The sequence below is a fragment of the Biomphalaria glabrata genome, chromosome 6 (genome assembly GCF_947242115.1).
Source record: "Biomphalaria glabrata chromosome 6, xgBioGlab47.1, whole genome shotgun sequence".
Classification (NCBI taxonomy): Eukaryota; Metazoa; Mollusca; class Gastropoda; family Planorbidae; genus Biomphalaria; species Biomphalaria glabrata.
In genome coordinates, this window is record NC_074716.1 from 35,717,629 (window position 1) to 35,741,625 (window position 23,997).

The window sequence follows — 23,997 nt, forward strand, 5'->3', positions numbered from 1 at the left end:
TACACATATACTGCCAGTGATTTTGAGGTTCTTTACCTTATATAAGGTGTTGTTTTTTTTGTGTATTTTTTAAATATTTTTCTTGTTTTTGTAAATTAAACCTTTTGCATTGGGAAATAATGCAAACATACCAAACAAACAAAAATTAATTTCTTTCAATTATTAAAATCTATTAAACAAGGGTTGCTCAAGCTCTAAAAAAAAAACGTGTATTAAATCCACCAAGTCTCGTAAATTTGCTACTTACATTTGCTGGAATTCTACAATTTAGCCTTGACTTTTTTTTCAACCAGTCTAGATCTTGGCTCTATCTATAATATATTTTAAAAATCCCTGACAGAATCATTAATACGTCTCCTACTTGGGCTGGATGAATAAATATGAACATTGAAACTGTTATTACTTCCCTTTTCACTATCAAATAAGCACCTTTCATGATCGTTAGTTTTCATCAAAACTTTTTTTTTAGTTTACAGTTTCGTTCCCTTTTTCCTTTGTAAAGCCAACATTTTGATGTAAATTGCACAAAATTTGTGCTTTCTTTTAACTGCAATTTTTATTCCACACATTTTCTACTCCTTTTTAATATATAAATAAGTATATATAGGTTTTATGTCATAACTTCTGCATGGAGTAGTGCCTCAATGTTGTGTACAAAATGGAGCCATAGTCCAGCACACCGGTTTTCAAAGAAGCTTTGGTTATGGTGGAACACTTCTCTTGTGAAAAGAAAAAATGATTTCAAATAGATTTAAATTTCACCGAAGTATTCAGGGCTAACCACCTGGCCTTTTCTTAGCCTAAAATTCTGCTATATCGATGAATTAGCTTTGATTTTTAGCGGCCCCCCTGAGGGGAAAAGCCACTATTAGGTTTGTGCAAAATGTCCGTCTATCACACTCAGAGCTCGAAAACTAGAAGAGATATCAAAAATATTATTTCACCAAGCGATGCGGCTTGAAAAGTTTAGGTGCAACGGCTACTTTTGGTTTTCTAAAAGCAAACCATTTAATTTATAAAATGAATTATGCAAGCGATTTTTTCACAAAAATACACCAATTCTAAAACAATTACGTAAATGTAAGGGAGACAATGCTACACTATGTTAACAAAGAAAGGCCAATTTTTGTGTATTTTCAGTATCACTAAGTCAAATATATTTATAAAATGTACAAGAAATGTTCACAAAAGAAAAATGGCGGGGGTCTTAGTAGATCCTTTTTTTTTTCAGGTGTTTTATCAATCTTATCACGTGGCTTAATGTTGTTTGTTTACGATTGGTCCATTGTTTCATTTTTAAAACTATATCATTAATTAGTTATTAAGAGTAAAGTAATCGCTCTTACACAAAGTTTTCAGCTTTTCATAAAGGAAGAATTGTCTCTTTATTTTTTTTTGTTTTACCAGCTTCAACTCGCTCAATCTCGGATCAAGTTGAAATTTTGCAAAATTATTTTGATTACCTGACAACACAAGAATCAATAAAAACAATAAAATTAACCAATTAATTAATTAATTATTGGTACATGATTATTTTGCTTGGTATCTGAAATAAGGGAAAGAATTTGTACTTCACTGAAGTGGTGGTATAAGCTGAATTAGTGCCCTCTACACATCGTCGTCTAAGTATCAGTGAACCCAGCATGAAAAATAGGATGAGGCTATAGAAACAATAGATAACTATACATTCTTCCATGTTCAAAAGCTCTCCACTGGCAGAATGGTTACTGTGTTCGCTTGAAAAGCCTGACATGGCTTGAACTATGAGATCGAATTCAGGTTGTTCCCTTTATTTTTAAATAATATTTTATAAATGCTTTTTTGTTAGATTAGATCTATTACAAATTTAATAATAATTGAATACATAAACAATGTAATATCTAAAGATAACAACAAAAACCTATGGTCATACATTATGTCTAAGAAAATAAAAACAACAGGCATAGCGCCATTAAAAGGAGAAGATAACTTAACACATAATGCTAATGAAACTAAAGCTAACATCCTAAATAGATACTTTGCATCAGCATTCTCAGCCCCAGGAGACAAAGACATTTTACTTAATTTGAACCAAGTAGACAACATAGGAGATATAGAAGTACAAGAAAATGAAATCCAAAAACTATTAGCAAACATCAAACCGAATAAAGCATCTGGACCTTATGGTATTTCAGCTAGATTGCTCCAAGAACTAAGCAATGAGTTAGCACCAGTGTTTAAAATACTTTTTCAGACATCTCTTAACTAGGGCAGAGTACCAAGGGACTGGAAAGAAGCTAATGTCACTCCCCCTATTTAAAAAAGAAAAATCTGACCCAGGAAACTACTGATCAGTATCACTTACCAGCATCATATGTAAAAATCTTACAACACAAAATATGTAGCAACATGTGCTTACCCAGTTTAAAACCACCTACCTGGGGTTTTGAGCTACTAAAACCCCCTACCAGGGGTTCTTGAGTTACTAAAACCCCCTACCAGGAGTTTTTGCAGTTAAATCCCCCTCTTTTATAAAACAAAACCCCCCAAAAAAATGCAAACGAAAATCCCCAAATTCCAAGAGCAGTTAAGAAAGATTTTGATTTTAACCCCCCTCCAAAATTTACGATAAACCCGCTCTATAAAAAAAGCAAATTACACACTCAAAATTCTATGAGCGTTGCCAAAAGGGGTTTTAAGTTTAAACCACCTTCTCTTCAGTAGGATTTAAAGCTAAAAAAATACCTCTTCAATATAAAAAAAAAGCAAATTACGCACTCAAAATGTTATGAGCGTCGCTAATTGGATTTTGACTCAGTTTTGAGTTTAAATCCCCCTTCAGCGGGGTTTGAAGGTAAAAAATACCTCTTTAATATTAAAAACAAAGCAAATTATACACTCAAAATTCTATGAGTGTTGCCAAAGGGGTTTTGAGTTTAAACCCCCCTTCAGATGGGTTTGATGCTAAAAAAATACCTCTTCAATATAAAAAAATATAAAACAAGGTTACTGTGAGCAGGTCAGGCAGGCGCGAGTGTGGTGGCCTATTCTCTTCTGCTGCTCATCATTTATTCATTTATAACAGTAGGCAGGTGGTAGCTCTACTGGGTGGGCCCAATCTGTGCACCTCGGTCTGCGACCAAGGGGCTAGAGTCGCCTAAGCAACCAGACAGCACAATTAAACTAAACTAAACTAATCTAGCTAACTAAAAGAACAAACTAAACTAAATTTATAAAACAAAATATAAATACACTTTATTCACAACAAACTTATAAAGCAATAAAAATATAGATGAATACAAAAAAAGATAAACTTTACAGAAACAACTAAATAAACTTAGAAATAAGCAACTAATCAACCTGACTATACCACTACTAACACTAATAAGAAACCCAAATGTCTAACTATCTTTACTAGATTACACCTAAAAATACCAACACTAAACACTAGTCTTCACACACACACACAAAATCAAAAACTTCATTGCAAATAAAAGAAATACTTCCTGTTACAGAACTTGATTATATTTGTTACTTTATTGACCTCAGTTTAAATGACCTACAAAGTAGGAAATCATTTGTTGTAACCTCAGGTAAGAACGTGAGCGTCTAACATTCAAGAGAAGCAGAGACAAAAGTGGGACATTCAATTGTAAAATCCTAACTCTAAGAGCCACCAGAGGAAGCACAAGCCTGAATGTTTACACCAACAACGTTGACATCCAAATGTTTTATTGAACACTTCAACTCAAATTTCCAATGTCGCTCCTCTGTTAAGCTCTTCTGTTCAAAGAAGACGATAAAACTTAGCGAGCAAAATAAAAGTGGAGTAGATGAAAGGTAGAAGTCCGTTAACTCTGCTGATATTTTTGTGTGTGTATTTCTTGGTTCCAGTGACGTTTTGGCTAAGTTTTGGTATTATCTGTTTGCTAGCAATGGCCGAGGTTCGTTAGATGTTCATTTAAATCTGCATCTTCCTTTCTTTGTTCACTCCCAATGATGCTAGAGCTTTACTTTGTCATGGTTCCTGTTCAAAATATTCAAGAACAATTAGGCAAAAGTAGAACAATAGAAAGTAAACTATCTTATCTTATCTTATGCAAATTGTCACATTTGAATAACAATCTTATGAAATACGGACTCTTTAGTGAACCAACACCTAGTTGTAACCAGTACTGGAGAAACACTCATCTAAAAGAAATGTCGACTTTTTAACTTTTAACTAGATAGATCTAAAGTTAGAGTCTAGTGACGTCTAGTCTATTAGTATTAGTCTATTACTACTATTAGATCTATAGTCATAATAGTCTATATTAAATTATTTTAGTCTCTTAGTCTTAAGTAGAGTCTAACTCTTAGTAGTCTTAGATCTAAATGTAAATTTAAAATTATAAGTCAATAATATAGATCTATTAGTTTAGAGATTCTACTATTCTAGAATTAGAGTCTAGATTAGATCTAGATATAGGCCTATCTAGACAATTCTAGATTACTTATTAGGCCTATACTGAGACCTAAGATGCAAAGATGATAGTTCTATAATATTAATGACTATAACAGGCCTACTAATAATAGTCGTCACTATACTAGATATCTAAAAGGCCTACTAAATTAACTAAATCTAGACTAGATCTACATCTACTTCTATTATATAATTTATAATTATACTTATATCTACTATCTAGATCTATTAGATCTAGATCTAGTATTATCTACTAGAGTATATTATATTATAGTATATTATAGATCTAAATACCCATATCTTGTTATAATCATAATTATAATAATCTAAAATCTCTAGATAGATCTAGAGTTACTAAGATATCTACTAGACTCTATTTAAATCTAGTAGTAGTAGTAACTAGTATTTCTTAAATTATTTTTAGATTAAAATATTAATTATTTGATCTTGGTCTAGTAGCTAGATCTAATTCTAGATCCAGATTATATTTCTGATCATTTCGTTTGTAGAAGATAATATTAATATTCTAGAATCTAGAGTTAGTTAGCGAGTCAACATGCAGTTTTATCATTACTTCTAAAAAGGTAACTTATATTAGAACTTGGACAATTACTTCTAATTTCTTGCTATAATAGTATCATTCTAGTCTAATCTAGTGATTCTATTAAGATCTACATCTATCCCATAAAGACATTTAAATTTTTTTTCATGTGCACAAATAAATGTTTATTACATTTTGCTAAAGAGATAGGTTGTTGTTTATATTTTTCATTTTTGGCTGTTTCGTCCTTAAAAAAGGTCAAAATAGTTAGTAAAAGTTTAACTAAAGTTTCTTAGTTTAGTTTAACTAATTTTTTCAATTTGTGATTAACTAAAAGTTTAATTACTTTTTTTTAGTTCAAACTTAGTTTTAGTTTAACTAAAAAAATTTAGTTTAGTTCCCATCACTATAAACACTACAGTACAGCAGACAGCTTAACTGTGGCAATAATATACTAATAAAGGCAGCTAGGCAGTGGAAATAATGACAGTACTACCGCACAGTTAGGCAGTAGACTTAACGACAGTTACAGTAGACTAAACGACAGTTACAGTAGATGTAACGACAGCATACAGTAGATGTAAGGACAGGAATTATGGTAGATTCTTATAACTGAACACAGACTTTCGGGAACTAGGTCAATTTTTTATTTTATTTTTTTATTTGGTGAAGGTTTAACTTACAAAAAAACTGAAAGCAGATTCTTATTCTGCAACTAAAGGACTATAAAAATAGCTGTGTTCCTTTGTATTTCCACCCATAGTCAAGATTTTATTTTAAAATAAATTGGGTCACCTCATGCTCCTATTTTGAACGCAGTTTTTGGGCTTTCTCCTTTAGTTGAACAGTGAGCACCGGTGTTGAACACCACTATGTAATTGCTAATAAATTATATCGGTGTTACTTAAAAATATTTAGATTGTAGTAAAAGAAGTAGATTCAATTTTGCAATATGTATTTCTAGTCTATTTCCTCATATACTCTCTCTATTTCTCTCTTTATATATATATATATATATAATATATCATATGTATAGTTTATTTATTTAAATACCTATATAATCTATGTGTAGAAACAAACAGAAATAAATTTATATAGATTATAGAGCTATAAATTAATTATTTTAATTTAATAAACATGATATTTTCTACTAGGCTACTTTTATTTTCTCTCTGTCTTTCTTTTAACTCCCATCCAAGGACCCTCTTCTTGTTTTCATAATTTGGATGTTCGTTTTGTGACACCTTAACATCCCCTCCCTCCCATAGATGCTTATAATTCTTTTCATGACTCTCTCCTCCTTCCCTCCACTGCCTGTTGGATAGTTTGTGACACTACTCGCTGAGTGTATACCTCTCCTTACCGCCAGCTTATCTTGCGTGATCACATGCAGTGGGCATGGTCTCTGGCTTCAAATTAGCAGCCCACACTTTTTCTTTCATTCATAAGTTATATATTCTAGATATCTCTATCTAGGTCATGTTTATTCATTGAAAAAAATCATAGATTTATTAATCCCAATAATATTTCTTAATACGATTTTGCTGTGTTCAAAAAGGAGAATGAGCTGAATTCATTATTATTTGTTTGGACACCCCCTTTTTTAATTTTATTTAACAGCTAACGGTATAAATGTGATTGGAATGTCTTTCTAAAGATGTTTGGAAGCTTATTTTGATATTCCCATCAGCCTACGATCAAACAGGCTCATGATATAGCCTTCATCTCTTATATGGGTATGAATTGCCGGGGGAGGTTAAAACAACAGCTTAACATACATGGTTACAGAGAATCTAAATAACTGCCATCTTCTTTGGAAAAACGGAACAAAATTACCAGAACTTATCTAAAATTGGACATGCGCAGTCCCGAATCGTCGATTTTAGCTCCAAACATAAAAACAAATGAATTACAAACAAAAAAAAGCGACCCGTTTAGAAAGGAGAATTCAATGGGGTGTTCAAACTATAAGAGCCTCCTCTATAGCCTGCAATTACAAATACATAAAACATAAGACATAATAACAAAATAATAATGAATTAGATCTAGACTAACACATACAAAATAATACAGACATAAGGTAATATTCACTACCAGCCTGTGGCTAATGAAAGCAATACCGGAGTAAAAGTTAATGTCTATGCCACAACACCAGTTGGGCTAGACAACAATAACAAATATCTAGATTTGGCTTAACAAAGCCGCCATCATGGAGCGTTGAGTAGGATGCAGCCATCTTCTACATTAAAAATTAAAATCGGCAACATGCCAACTTAATGGTGTGGTTATCCTAGCAATAAGATATTAATAAAAATACATAGGGGACATAAAATATTTACACATGGACAAACAATAAGGGGATCATTAAGGATGACGCAAGGGGCTGACGCTACTCAAGTTTACGGAACATCCGGTTCCATCAGAGGCAATCATGGCTAATTAACTAGCCAGTGATGTCACTCTACTAATCACTACTAATCAGTCTACATCTAGACTATAACAGTAGATGTAGGAATAACCAATACAAATACAAACCAAAGAAGTAAAAACAAAAACATTTTCCAACTTACAGGCGGTCCCAGCTGAAATTACACTACACACAATTAACTTTACACAGGCACTACTGTCAGCACTGACCACTGGTCAAGACAAAAAAGACACGTGGTTCTGGAGCTAGCTATAACTGGTCAGCGCGAACATATCGGAGAGCATGACGTCACGCTAATTACCTAAAACTAAACCTCGCTGATGAGAATCCTAATTTGTACTCTACCGTTCGCTATAATAAAATCTAGAAAATTACTAAAGACACGGACTACACAACATTATATACCAAATTAAACAGCATTAAAAAGAGAACCTTAAAATTTAATTTTACAAAAATACAAAAAGGAAGATAAAAAGTTATTTTTATTCTAAACTCATATGGGGGCTCTATACCGCCCACAGACCTGCACATAAACTGAAATTAAAAAATAACAACTAATCAAGCACTAATGTCAGAGACAAAAATAAGCAGAACCAACTAGGGACAAAAATAGGAAAGAACACCAACCGCTCTAAGACTAGTTAACTATTTTAAAAACTACTTTTCCTCTACGAGTAAAACACAAATAACAGAAAAAGACCAAAACCAGCAGAAGTTATAAATAGCGGAAACTACAAACACACAGCACTGACCTATGCAAGAAGAAAAGACACTAAATTAAATTATTCTAGCCTGGCCTATATAAAGTAAACAGATCCAAATACAGATAAAAAAAGATAACAAATAGACCTGGGGTCGCACGCTCACATCACAAAGACAGTTTGTGTGGAAACACAAACTCAAAATCGGCCCCCGAAGTGGTCCACCCAGGCAGGCTTCAATATTTTCAGAAAGAACATCCAAATGAAATTATATCAAAGACAAATGAAGATAAGAATGGAGAAAGAAGGTTGACAAATCTTGTGTCCAGCAGATCAAAGGATAGGTGCAAGTGAATGCAAAGTTAGATGTGAACCTGGCCTAACTAGTTCCCCTTTCAGACCTTGTGGTCTATAGGGCAGATGATGTAAAGTTCACCTGTTTTTGTGGCCTACGGTTAACGAGGGTGTCATGTAGCCAGCACAACGACCAACCGCCTTTACTTTTCCAGACTAATGTCAGGTACCCATTAGAGCTGGATGGACCCAGAGGCGTTCAAGGATTCCGAAGTTGAAAATCCCAGTCTTCACCAGGATTCGAACCCGGGACCCTCGGTTCGGAAGCCAAGCGCTTGACCGCTCAGCTACCGCGCCTTTCCTGGCCTAACTGAAGTCTTAATAGTAATGTAATTATTTGTTATAATGTCGTTCTAAAAATAATAGTTCAGGAATATGAAGTTTACAAGATTACTATTCGTTTTCAATTAGGTCTAATATATAGTGCATACTAATTAGCTTTTTCTCTTTAAATAACTGCTTGCATCACTGATTTTAAAAAATTAGATTTTTTGCTTTCAGAAAAAAAAAAAGTAGCCGTTGCATCAGAAGTTTGAATGGTCTAAAATATTGTGATGTCGGATTTTCAATATCTTTTCAAGTTTACGAGACCTAAACGTTACGGACGGACAGATATTTCTCACAAAACTAATAGCGTCTTTTCCCCTTTCGGGGGCCGCTAATAAAAGCAAATTGCACACTAAAATTATTTGAGCGTAGCCAAGCCAATAGGGGGTTTTGAGTTTAAACCCATCTCCTACAGATGGCTTTTTTTTTAAGTTTAAAACCCCTCCAGATGGTTTTGAGTTTAAAATCCCCCTACAGAGCGTTGTGAGGTGGAAGACCTCTATCTTCAATAGTATTCTTAAGCAAACTACAGTAACCAAATTCTATGACCGTAGCTGGGGTTTTGAATAAAAAAAAAAAAAAAAAAAACGCCAGAGGTTTTTTAGTTTAAAATTCCCAATAGATGATTTTGACGATAAAACTTCACTTTTCGATATAAAATCTAAACAAACTACAGTCACCTAATTCCAATAGTGTAATTCAAGAGAGGTTACACATTTCTACCGAAGACAGATTTTAACAGTCAGTTACAGAGATCGGGTCTCAATCAAAGAAATCCTATGCCGAACTGGGGGTCGACCCATTAATACGATTGGGACAGAGCGTCGCACGAGGTTTAGCGGGACATGTTCTCCGACAAAAAGGAATTATGCATAATAAGAGTTGCTATGACATCCTAGTACAACTTGGCGCCACACATTCATGGATGTCCTCAGAGCAGGTGGGAAGAGGTTTCAGACATTACCAGTGACAGATTTTTGTGGAAACAGCTTGACGGCAAATGCGCCGAATGGCGCGGGATGGTCTAAGTCAGTAAGAATAGCACATTAAGTTTTTGAAATAAAACTTTTTAATAGCAGGAAAATGCACTGTAGATATCTCAGAATATGCATTTTTGTTGGCTTTCAATACCAGAAATAGTGCTTGGCGGCGGGGCTCCGCCCCGCGCTAGGCGCACCCCTAGACCCCTTTACTAGCAGTGGCGGGGCGGCTACAATTTTCCACTAACTCCAGGAAAAACCTATTCTAGGGCACAATAAAAAAGAAAGAAGGAATGAAGGTTCAGAATGTAATAAAGATTATGTACACACACACATACATACATATAAAAAAAAATTTCGCGGGGGGGGGGCGAAAAAAAATCTTCACCCCCCCCCCCCCGAAAATAATCCTGGCTACGCCCATGTGTAGCAACATCATAAACCGCTGAGACAAACATAATGTTTCACGGGTTTCTAATAAAAATGGTTCATTGTCTAATTCCTTTCTATAAAACCTTTTTTGTTAACGTTGCCTTGACACAAGTCTCGGAAATTAAAATGGCCCGCCGTCCGAATAAGGTTGAGCATCACTGGTATAAGCTAATCAATAAACTGAAAATAATTAAATAGTCTAGTAAATAAGGTACTTTGATAACAATTTTAAATGAACAATAGACTCATAAGAAAGTCGCTAGATGTATGTCTCCACGACTAAAAGGCAACAAACGCTTGATCTTTTAAGAGGGCGCGAGTTGAAATCCCGATCAGAGTTCTTTTTGTATTTATTACTTTTGTAAAGGCAGCATGGAAACCTTCTCCCAGAAACCCCTTCCCCCCACTGGTCCTCAAGAGAGATTAGACCAAAGCGCACTAAGCATGCGAGCGCTATAAGCATGAAAGTTGCGCTTTTGAACTGAAGCCCTCTTGATTATGGTAGCCAAGCTAAGCGCCTTAAGCTCATCTGCCACACATCCTTCGTAAGTGGAATATCTGTTCTATGTCGTCTATTTGTCGGTCTATCACATTTCTATTGAAAAAATGGATTATAAAGAGAGTCTGTGTTATCACACAAACTCAGAAGTGGCCCCGTCGGAGTCGGATCCCTGTCGGATTCGTCTTTTCGCAAAGAGTATTGAAGACGTGATCTTTCTATAGCAGTGATGCCCAACCTTCTACAGCCCGCGGGCCAAATAAATTCCCCACACTCTTGTCGCGGGCCACATCGTTGCGAAAATGGAAAAGCAATAGAGCAGACGACATTTTGATTAAAAACAAGTTGTATCCAACATTAATTCTATAGCAATCAGTTGGATGTTTCAAACTTCTGAATGACAGGCTGCAATGCAAATACTCCATTAAAACAGATATACTTTATGTATTCTGTACAAAACAAAATGTGTCCATTTTTCTAGGTATTGTGTTCACTCAAAGCCAAGTATTTGTTCAGCAGTTCCATGCATTCAACACTCACATGTTGACCAGCAAGCTACCAATCACGGCGCTACCAAAAGAAGTCAACTAAAAATAGCAAGGATACGGTTTGGTTATTTTTTTTAATCATATATTTTACATTCCCATTTATTGTATTGCGGAGAGAAGTTCTGAAGGGCCGGTTAGACCTACATCGCGGGCCGGATGTGGCCCGCGGGCCGTATTTTGGGCATCACTGTTCTATAGTCATCACAAGTAATCATGTTTCAAAGATTCCTTTGGCGCCGTAATTCGCATTTTAAAAAATGTGCTTGACATTTATATACAAAGTGCATTGTAAGCCTTTATAAACAATCATAAATGTTTTCTTTTAATTTTAGCAGGCAGTTGACCAGAAAAAACACAGTTAACTAAATTTTATTTGTTGTGAATATTTCTTGTACAATTTATGAATATATTTAAATTAGTGATACTTAAAATACACAAAAAGTATATTTCTTTGTTAACATATTGTATCATTATCTCCCTTACATTTATGTATTGTTTTAGAATTGGTGTATTTTACGGAAAAATCGCTGCATAATTAATTTTATAAACTAAACGTTGTCGTTGCACCTAAACTTTTTAAGCTGCATCGCATAGTGAAATAATATTTTCATTTCTCTTCTAGTTTTTGAGATCTGAGTGTGATAGACGGACAGACGGACAATTTGCAGAAACCTAATAGCGGCTTTTACCCTTACGGGGCCGCTAAATATAAAACCTTTTGAAATGCGGATTTCCGCTGATGGAAAAAAAAGATTAAGTGTAATGTAACTCAGAAATCTCATTATCAATAATATGTTAACGAAGCCTAGAAGCTATGAAGTGCAAAGTCACAAACGCAAAAGTAACAGTTGTTCAGTTTGTTTTCAATTTTAAAAAAATAATTCTTTTTTTATTATTTTAGTTTCTTTAGACAGTCAAAACAAGACTATGGCTTGAAGATCCCATGCCTAAGGACAGAATCCGGTGTGGCCACCTCTGAGTTTGTATGATAACACCAACTTTCTTTGTAATCTTTATTTGTGATCTTGTTTTATAGCTTTTGTCATAACTCCGTATAGACGACCCATTAACTTTCTAAACTTTTTTCAAAAGTTCCTTAAACCTGGCCAGTCAAACTTGTTTACTAGATCTTCAGGTTTCTTGACTATATTTTTCCTTAATCTACATTACAAGTTCTGCACTTTGAACCCGAGTGCGAAGTCAAGCTTGACATAACACTATCACCATCTATCAATCACTTTAGTTGTTGGCTACTACGTAACATTTTTTTTTTTGTCCTTAGAAATAATCGTCTCTGTCTGTCTGTGTTCACCGATAAATCTCTTCATGTTGGAAAGAATCACACACCATGACAACTTGGATGGCATCCTTACAAGTGGAAAAAGCTTTTAAACGCCCTACGTGAGTTTGAATTGAGTTTTAAATAGAACTGACCATTTTTTAAATACATTATACCGGTTACAAATTTAAAATGGAATTTTCTAAGTTATCTTAGTTATGTATAAGAAGACAGAACAATTGTTTTTCATGTGCCATTTTAGCCATTTGGTTATTATACTTTACTATACTTATACTATTAAATATGTCATTGACTTCTCTTGATCGCATTTATGTTATTAAATTATATTTCTCTCTTACTCTAGTTGAAGTCTCTTGGTCTTATTCAGCAATATATCTATCTAGTTGAAGTCTCTTGTTCTATTCAGAAATAATTTATCTAGTTGAAGTCTTTTGTTTTTATTCAGCTATATATCTATCTAGTTGAAGTCTCTCGGTTTTATTCAGCTGTATATCTATCTAGTTGAAGTCTCTTGTTCTTATTCAGCTATATATCTATCTAGTTGAAGTCTCTTGGTCTTATTGAGCAATATATCTATCTAGTTGAAGTCTCTTGTTCTATTCAGAAATAATTTATCTAGTTGAAGTCTCTTGTTCTTATTCAGCTATATATCTATCTAGTTGAAGTCTCTTGTTCTTATACAGCTATATATCTATCTAGTTGAAGTCTCTTGTTCTATTCAGAAATAATTTATCTAGTTGAAGTCTCTTGTTCTTATTCAGCTATATATCTATCTAGTTGAAGTCTCTTGGTTTTATTCAGCTATATATCTATCTAGTTGAAGCCTCTTGGTTTTATTGAGCAATATATCTATCTAGTTGAAGTCTCTTGTTCTATTCAGAAATGATTTATCTAGTTGAAGTCTTTTGTTTTTATTCAGCTATATATCTATCTAGTTAAAGTCTCTTGGTTTTATTCAGCTGTATATCTATCTGGTTGAAGTCTCTTGGTCTTATTGAGCAATATATCTATCCAGTTGAAGTCTCTTGTTCTATTCAGAAATAATTTATCTAGTTGAAGTCTCTTGTTCTTATTCAGCTATATATCTATCTAGTTGAAGTCTCTTGTTCTTATTCAGCTTTATATCTATCTAGTTGAAGTCTCTTGGTCTTATTGAGCAATATATCTATCTAGTTGAAGTCTCTTGTTCTATTCAGAAATAATTTATCTAGTTGAAGTCTCTTGTTCTTATTCAGCTATATATCTATCTAGTTGAAGTCTCTTGTTCTTATACAGCTATATATCTATCTAGTTGAAGTCTCTTGTTCTATTCAGAAATAATTTATCTAGTTGAAGTCTCTTGTTCTTATTCAGCTATATATCTATCTAGTTGAAGTCTCTTGGTTTTATTCAGCTATATATCTATCTAGTTGAAGTCTCTTGGTTTTATTCAGCTATATATCTATCTAGTTGAAGTCTCTTGTTCTATTCAGAAATAATTTATCTAGTTGAAGTCTCTTGGTCTTATTGAGCAATATATCTATCCAGTTGAAGTCTCTTGTTCTATTCAGAAATAATTTATCTAGTTGAAGTCTCTTGTTCTTATTCAGCTATATATCTATCTAGTTGAAGTCTCTTGTTCTTATTCAGCTTTATATCTATCTAGTTGAAGTCTCTTGTTCTTATTTAGCTATATATCTATCTAGTTGAAGTCTCTTGTTCTTATTCAGCTATATATCTATCTAGTTGAAGTCTCTTGTTCTTATTCAGCTATATATCTATCTAGTTGAAGTCTCTTGTTCTTATTCAGCTATATATCTATCTAGTTGAAGTCTCTTGTTCTTATACAGCTATATATCTATCTAGTTGAAGTCTCTTGTTCTTATTCAGCTATATATCTATCTAGTTGAAGTCTCTTGGTTTTATTCAGCTATATATCTATCTAATTGAAGTCTCTTGGTTTTATTCAGCTATATATCTATCTAGTTGAAGTCTCTTGTTCTTATTCAGCTATATATCTATCTAGTTGAAGTCTCTTGGTTTTATTGAGCAATATATCTATCTAGTTGAAGTCTCTTGGTTTTATTGAGCAATACATCTATCTAGTTGAGGCCTCTTGGTTTTATTGAGCAATATATCTATCTAGTTGAAGTCTCTTGTTCTATTCAGAAATAATTTATCTAGTTGAAGTCTTTTGTTTTTATTCAGCTATATATCTATCTAGTTGAAGTCTCTTGTTCTATTCAGAAATAATTTATCTAGTTGAAGTCTCTTGTTCTTATTCAGCTATATATCTATCTAGTTGAAGTCTCTTGTTCTTATTCAGCTATATATCTATCTAGTTGAAGTCTCTTGTTCTATTCAGAAATAATTTATCTAGTTGAAGTCTCTTGTTCTTATTCAGCTATATATCTATCTAGTTGAAGTCTCTTGGTTTTATTCAGCTATATATTTATCTAATTGAAGTCTCTTGTTCTTATTCAGCTATATATCTATCTAGTTGAAGTCTCTTGGTTTTATTGAGCAATATATCTATCTAGTTGAAGTCTCTTAGTCTATTCAGAAATTTAGCTAGTTGAAGTCTCTTGGTCTTATTCAGCTATATATCTATCTAGTTGAAGCCTCTTAGTTTTATTGAGCAATACATCTATCTAGTTGAAGTCTCTTGGTCTTATTCAGCTATATATCTATCTAGTTGAAGCCTCTTGGTTTTATTGAGCAATATATCTATCTAGTTGAAGTCTCTTGGTTTTATTGAGCAATATATCTATCTAGTTGAAGTCTCTTGGTCTTATTGAGCAATATATCTATCTAGTTGAAGTCTCTTGGTTTTATTGAGCAATATATCTATCTAGTTGAAGCCTCTTAGTTTTATTGAGCAATACATCTATCTAGTTGAAGTCTCTTGGTCTTATTCAGCTATATATCTATCTAGTTAAAGCCTCTTGGTTTTATTGAGCAATATATCTATCTAGTTGAAGTCTCTTGGTTTTATTGAGCAATATATCTATCTAGTTGAAGTCTCTTGTTCTATTCAGAAATAATTTATCTAGTTGAAGTCTTTTGTTTTTATTCAGCTATATATCTATCTAGTTGAAGTCTCTTGGTTTTATTCAGCTATGTATCTATCTAGTTGAAGTCTACAGAAGTCTACAGAGGCGTAGTGAGCAAAACGTGCGCCTGGGGCAAGAAACTTTATTGGCACCCCCACCCCCCATTTTATATAGAAGTATAGGCTTATAAATAAAATATATTTAATAATAATATAGTAAAAATAATCTTGGGGTGTATTACCCTAACGAATCTTTAATAATTTGACTTCCAGAAAATGTTCTACTGTTTTACTTTCTGAATTACCTACGTGATGTTTCTACATTTTTCTATTCAATTTTTCTCAAATTCATTGTTCATAGACATTGATATAGGCTACAGAGTCAGTTCTCTTAGCATTTCATTTTCGGAATTGATTCCATATGACGTCATAGAAAAAAAATCAACTACGTCACACGGCCTAGCTAGACTAAAAATGTCCTTATTACGAGCAAGTTTTCGAGGGTTCATAGACATTGGTGCACCGGAGGGGGGGGGGGGGTTAGCATTAAATTTAAAGAATTCATTCATATGACGTCAAAGGAAAAAAATCCATTACGATACAATGGACCAGTACCCAAAAAAGTCTTTATTAATACAAGAGATTTAACGAGGGTTCATAAACAATGGTGCACTGAGTTCTAATAGAATTCATTTTAAGAGGATTAAAGCATTTTTGTTCATTTTTCTGTCAGTCTGTCTGTCTGTCATGTTAATATTACAAAAATAACTAAAAGCTATTGAAAATTTGATTAATCTTTAATTTTCTTTCCGAAACATCGCAATAGTTTTACGAATGTATAATAGATTTTTACGGATGTGTGTATATATAGTGAGAGAAAAAGAGAATTCCAGATAAATCTAATACCGTTATTTAAATTTTTGGTATAGTCTCGTATGAAAATTAGATTTGCCATAGCCTTGTGGAGATATTTTCATACCCTACTTTGGTGTTAGGAAGTTGTTTTCCTTAAAAATCGGAACATAATATAACGATAATTAGATTTAGTAACGTTTTAGCTAGAAAATTAAATGTAGTGTTAGAGAGAAGTGAGATTTTACATAAATAGAGTTAAAATATTTTTCATAAAAATTCCGGAACAACCTATTTTCAAAAATGAGAAGAAGATTATTTGTTTTATTTATTAGAATAGGAATTTCCAACAGTTATTTGGCGTTAGTTCATTTTTCATATAAAAGTCGGAAATTTTGGGCGACGATTTGTAAGAAAATTAAAATAATCTAGGTTGATTTCTTTTTCAAAACAAAATCCGGAACTTTCTTTACCGATTAAAAAACTTTTGTTATGTTTCTGCAATCAAATTCAATGTAAAGTAAGTCTAAAAAGTGATTTTCAATAATCGTTTCTAGTAAATTACTTTCTTATTTAAAAATCAATAACAAACTAATGTCGATATTTTTGAAAAAAAAAGTCATTTGACATAAATTTGTTTAAAGATGAAAATACGGAACAATTTGATATCGATAATTAAACTATAGTCACGTATTGTCAAAGAATGTAAGTCGACAAGTCGACCGGCAGCGTAGCATACGCCGCTAGTTTGCAAGCCTACCTTAGGTGACCCAGCGAGCTCCGCACTTATGCGACCGCAGTGGGCCCCACACTTTCATAGGACCCGCGTTTATTCTAGGTCCTGGAAATATCCGGAAATTATTAAAATTAAAAAAAAAACTCATACAAATCTCTTGAAATTTATAGACAAAAATCGTCATTTTGGGGTGTCATTCAAAAATGGAAAATTTCAATCCTACGCGCGATAAAAAAAAAAAACGGCATTATCCCGTAATTTTGGAATCTGGTGAAAGAAGCTTCTCGCGCCTCAAACTAATATAGAATTACTTGAGGTCAACAATTCTCATAGATAGATTGAAACATTTGGTAATTCTTGCTATTGAGCGTGATCTATGTAGGAAATAAAAATGTATATGATATACTGTATGACTTCGCTACACGCAAGGCTAGTAAAGTAGTTCTGTACGTAGTAAAGAATGAATAAAATGCAAAGACGAATTTAATTTCTAATACAAACTCAATTTCACTTATTATCCGTATCCCTACCCAAACTTGGCCCCGCGAAATCCGTTTCGCATTGGGTCCACAACGGTTGAGTCCGGCCCTGCTATTTAGTGACGGGTGAATACAGAGTAGATTACTTGTTCTCCCCCCTCTTTTTTGCCGCTACGTGAGGTAGAAATTAAAAAAAACTGTCCGGACCTGCTATTTTGTGACGGGTGAATACTACTTGTTCTCCCCACCCACTCTTTTTGTTCCTGGCGTAACTCTAGTTCGTCCGACTTGCATAAATAAAAGAGTGATCTTTCCTTTACCTCTTGCTTGCGTGTCCAAACTCTTGAGCCATGAAGAGAATTATATATATAGATTATGCGATTTCAACCAATCATTGACATGATATATTTTTATAAAACAATATCCGGAACAACTTTATAGTTAATCAAATATAAGTCAGAATAGAGATTTTTATTTAGCATTTATATGCTATTTTCATTAAAAAAAAACGGAACAACATATTATTGATCTTGTGATTTTGCAACGTTTAAGCATGGAAATTAAATGTAATATAAATTAGAATAGCAAACAAACATTCGTTGGCGTTGATTTGTTTTTCACAAAAACATCCGGAAAAATATATTATAGATACTAAAAACTATTGAGATGTTTCGGAAGGAACATTAAAGGTTAAATCAGATTTTCAATAGCTTTTAGAGTTGTTTTTTTTTAATCTAATCGTGACAAACAGACCGACCGACAGACAAAACGCAGAAAAATAAGTGTCTTTTATTATGATGGGTGCACTAAACAAAAAATAAATAAAATCTGATTATTTAAAAAATTTTGAGGGACCTGATTAGTGCCATGTACTGCCGATGTTTTTCTCGCTACTGCCCGAAAGTCGCTGCATAAAAAGTCCATTTAAAAAAAAATGTGCGTGATATTTACATACAAAATGAATTCTTAGCCTTTATAAACAAACATAAATGTTTTCTTTTAATTATAGCAGCTAGTTGACCAGAAAAAACACACCTCTAACTAATATTTATATTTGTTGTGAACATTTCGTGTACATTGTGTGTATATATTAAACTTAGTGATACTGAAGAATATACATATAACTTGTGTTTTGTTAACATATTGTAGCATTATCTCCTTGACATTTATATATTGTTTTAGAATTGGTCTAGTTGTATGAACAAAATCGCTTGCATAAATAATTTTATAAATTAAAGGGTTTGTTTTTTTAGAAAACCAAAAGTAGCCGTTGCACTTATACTTTGCAAGCCGCATCGCATGGTGAAATAATATTTCTGATTTCTCTTCTAGTTTTCGAGATCTGAGTGTGACAGACGGACCGACGAACATTTTGCACAAACCTAATAGCGGCTTTTTCCCTTACGTGGCCGCTAAAAAACAATCATCGTTATTTAAGTTTGTCACTACTTTGAATCCATTTTTTTAAAAATGTTATGATATCGACAAGAACTAATCTTACCCATCACCACTATTTCAAAATGAGTTGATTCATCTTCTGGAATCCACATAAAAAATCAACTAATAAGTAAGACTACAATTAGGAATTTTATTTGCCTCAACTTATGTTTTCTCCCATCGAGAGCAAATGTCGAAAGTCTTAAGCTATGTAGATACTGCTTTTACCAAGAGAATGTTTTCATCAAGGAATTGTTTTTGGGGACTTATTGAAACACACTCTAAAGAGATGTTTTCTTCATTTGAGACAAAATTATTTCCGATCACAATGGCAATATCTTCGTTTCAGAAGATTAGTTATAAGTGTACTTGTTCACATGGTTACGTAGACCCAGTTGCGACCTGCATATTTTCCTGCATCTATGTAGACAATGCCTTATCAAAATTTATAATTTCCAGAAATTCATTTTCTAATTTTTTTTTGGATTCACTCTACATGTGGCGCCCCCTGAGGGTGGCGCCAGGTGCATCGTGCCTCCCTTGCTCACACTACGCCTCTGACCTCTTGCTTGATTTTCTCTTGGTGCTTTTATTCTATGATTCGTATCTGTGCCCATATGTGCTCTTGTATACAGTACACTTCTGGTAACACTTTTTTTTTTCAATTCCAATAAAATCAATGGAAGTTTCTTGTCGGTTTTGAGTGACGGGCGAGACAAAAAGGATTAACATATGCCGTCACAGTAATACTCTAGCTCACGCAATGGTTCAGCAATACTCTAGTTTAGCTCATGCAATGGTTCAGCAATACTCTAGCCTAGTTCACGCAATGGTTCAGCAGTACTCTAGCCTAGCTCACGCAATGGTTCAGCAGTATTCTAGCCTAGTTCACGCAATGGTTCAGCAGTATTCTAGCCTAGTTCACGCAATGGTTCAGCAGTATTCTAGCCTAGCTCACGCAATGGTTCAGCAGTATTCTAGCCTAGTTCACGCATTGGTTCAGCAGTATTCTAGCCTAGTTCACGCAATGGTTCAGCAGTATTCTAGCCTAGCTCACGCAATGGTTCAGCAGTATTCTAGCCTAGCTTACGCAATGGTTCAGCAGTATTCTAGCCTAGTTCACGCAATGGTTCAGCAGTATTCTAGCCTAGTTCACGCAATGGTTCAGCAGTATTCTAGCCTAGTTCACGCAATGGTTCAGCAGTACTCTAGCCCAGCTCACGCAATGGTTCAGCAGTATTCTAGCCTAGCTCACGCAATGGTTCAGCAGTATTCTAGCCTAGCTCACGCAATGGTTCAGCAGTATTCTAGCCTAGCTCACGCAATGGTTCAGCAGTATTCTAGCCTAGCTCACGAAATATTTTAAAATGAAACGCCCTGTCCAGCGGAACAGTTTGAAAGAAGAAATATTGGCAACTTAGTCCACTCTTTACATATTTGTTTTCAGTCAGATATCTAGATCTAGAGAGGCGTATTATTTGGAGGAACTAATCTCCACAAATGTTATTATTTGGAGGAACTAATCATCACAAACGTTATTATTTGGAGGAACTAATCTTCACAAACGTTATTATTTGGAGGAACTAATCTTCACAAAGTTATTGTTTGGGGAACTAATCTTCACAAACGTTATTGTTTGGAGAACTAATCTTCGCCAACGTTATTATTTGGAGGAACTAATCTTCACAAACGTTATTATTTGAAGGAACTAATCTTCGCCAACGTTATTATTTGGAGGAACTAATCTTCACAAATGTTATTATTTAGAGGAATTAATCTTCACAAACGTTATTATTTGGAGGAACTTATCTTTACAAACATTATTATTTGATGAAACTAATCTTTACAAACGTTATTATTTGGAGGAACTAATTTCTCAAACGTTATTATTTCAGGAAATAATCTTCACAAACGTTATTATTTGGAGAAACTAATCTTCATAAACGTTATTATTTGGAGAAACTAATCTTCACAGACGTTATTATTTGGAGGAACTAATCTTCACAGACGTTATTATTTGGAGGAACTAATCTTCACAGACGTTATTATTTGGAGGAACTAATCTTCACAAACGTTATTATTTGGAGGAACTAATCTTCACAGACGTTATTATTTGGAGGAACTAATCTTCACAGACGTTATTATTTGGAGGAACTAATCTTCACAGACGTTATTATTCCCCACCCAAAAAACAACACGTACACAAACTCCTACTTTTACTCGGCCCTAATATTCACTGTGACAATTTGTAGGACTTTTAGCTTTTGCTTTAGAATAGAGACCTATTTGTAGATTTAGATCTAGTCGTTCAAAAATTGTTCTACACATTATTTTCCCTGCACTTTAATGCCCCCCCCCCCCCCCCACTATTTTCAAATGAAACAGACTTTCTCGCGGAACAGTTTGAAAGAAGAAACATCACGCAGTCTATTGTTCTACATACACTTGCATGCATACAGGTGTAAAAACACATTTGATTATCACAAGGATCTACCTTACGTTCACTCTAAGAATTAAAATAAGATAAGATCATTTTTACTGGTCCATCAGAATGAAATTCAGTTCGACTACAATTGACCAATCAGTGTAACTAATGTAAGAATAACAATATAGATGCAAATACGAACAACATTCACACACGAAACACATACACACTCACAACCAGCGCCTTATGAATTAAACTTCTATGTACTTTTCGATGACGACAGATGACCATGTAACACTGACCAAAAGTGGGATAAAGGAGTTTTTAAATCTTTCTGTTTTATGGAAAGGAGACGACCAATTCGTCCAGATTTGATGTAACAGTGGTTTAATGAATGCAGGTTGTCTTTAAGAATCGTGAGTGTTTTGGAAAGGCATCTTTCATGAAAAAGTTCTTCAAGAGATGGTAGCTGTGTTTGAGTGTTATACCATACTTTTTAAATTCGTCTATTTAGTCTACGTCTTTGTGTTAGTGAAGTATTACCATACCAGCAGGTGATGGCACAGGTAATTAGATTTCTGATGGTTGCTGTATAGAATAGTTTTATTACATTCTTGTCGATTTTAAATTTTCGTAGCTTCTAGGATAGAAGAGTCGTTGATGAATTTTTGGTGCACAGTTTTTCCATTTCAGTTTGTTGTTGATGGTTGTACCTAGGTTTTTATATTCTTGCACTTGGTTTGGTTGTTTATCTGAATGTCTGCAAGATGGTCTTTATGTTTCCTAAAATCTATAATCTTTTGTTCAACAACAGGGGAAAATTAAATAAAAAATCTAGAAATAGATACCAAAGAGAGTTTCGGGGGCCACTAAAATGCTTTAAAAAAAACAAAGCTTACATTAATCGTACTTGTTACAATTAGTTTGGATCAGTCATGAAATTAAATTTGTAATAGATCTAGAATCTAGACTAACAATAAAAATGCTTTTATAAAAATATGGGGGGGGGGGGGAAAGACCTGAATTCCAACTCGGTCGACAACCTCTAAAGGAGGCTAATTCAATTTATACCATCACTCCGGTCTATAACATTTTTTTCCTTGTTCGAGATACCAAACAAAATCATTTATTACCGGTACCAATAGTTAATTAATTGGTTAATTTTTCTTGTTGATTCTTGTGTTACAGTGTGAAGAAGGCAATACACTAGTGCTGGTCAGTCATTCTGAAATGCTTTTTGTAGACGTTTTGTCAAAACAAAACAAAAAACAAAAACGACAAAATAAAAAGAAGCAGAATATAAAACTTTGGTTATAGACCTGAAAAATAAATGGTGCCCACGACCTTCACTTACTCAAATCTAATACTTTAATATGAAAGTCCGCGCTATTTTGTCTTGCCCTAGTTGTTATGTAAATTTCGCGCTATTTTGTCGGATCACATAAAAATACTTTGAAAAAAATAGCTTATATAAGGGAGAGCACAGCACAATAATACAATAGCTCTAAATACTAAATACTGCAAGATTTATTTCCTCTTTTCTATGTAATTCACAATTAATTAACTATCACTAATTGATAAACTAATTGGTTCATTTTTTTTATTCCTGTATTACACAACGAATAATTGTACGAAATGTTCATTTGATCCGAGAAAAAGTAAAAAGGGAAAAAACGTGTCAAAGAATACAGACGTACAGAGACATACAGAGATATACAGAGACATAGAGACATACAGAGACATAGAGAGACATACAGAGATACAGAGACATACAGAGACATAGAGACATACAGAGACATACAGAGACATACAGAGACATACAGAGACATACAGAGACATAGAGACATAGAGAGACATACAGAGACATAGAGAGACATACAGAGACATAAAGAGACATACAGAGACGTATAGAGACATACAGAGACGTATAGAGACATACATAGACATATAGAGACATACATAGACATATAGAGACATACAGAGACATATAGAGACATACAGAGACATACAGAGAAATACAGAGACATATAGAGACATACAGAGACATACAGAGAAATAGAGACATAAAGAGACATACAGAGACATAGAGACATACAGAGACATACAGAGACATAGAGACATACAGAGACATATAGAGACATACAGAGACATACAGACACATATAGACATACAGACACATACAGACACATACAGACATACAGAGACATAGAGACATACAGACACATACAGACATACAGAGACATATAGAGACATACAGAGACATACAATCATACAGAGACATAGAGACATATAGAGACTTACAGAGACATACAGACACATATAGACATACAGACACATACAGACATACAGAGACATAGAGACATACAGAGACATACAGAGACATAGAGACATACAGAGACATAGAGAAACATACAGAGGCATAGAGAGACATACAGAGACATAAAGAGACATACAGACATACAGAGACCTATAGAGACATATAGAGA

At 33.8% G+C, this 23,997-nt stretch overlaps 1 long non-coding RNA gene across 1 annotated transcript; it reads right to left on the minus strand.

The window, feature by feature from the left end:
• Positions 1 to 1,817: 1,817 nt before the first annotated feature.
• LOC129926573 (uncharacterized) lies at positions 1,818 to 7,358 on the minus strand. Its single transcript, XR_008778269.1, has 3 exons — positions 7,103 to 7,358; positions 2,956 to 4,006; positions 1,818 to 2,844 (listed from the first exon to the last, which is right to left on the minus strand). It is a non-coding gene; the product is annotated as an uncharacterized LOC129926573 (long non-coding RNA).
• Between the last annotated feature and the right edge of the window lie 16,639 nt (positions 7,359 to 23,997).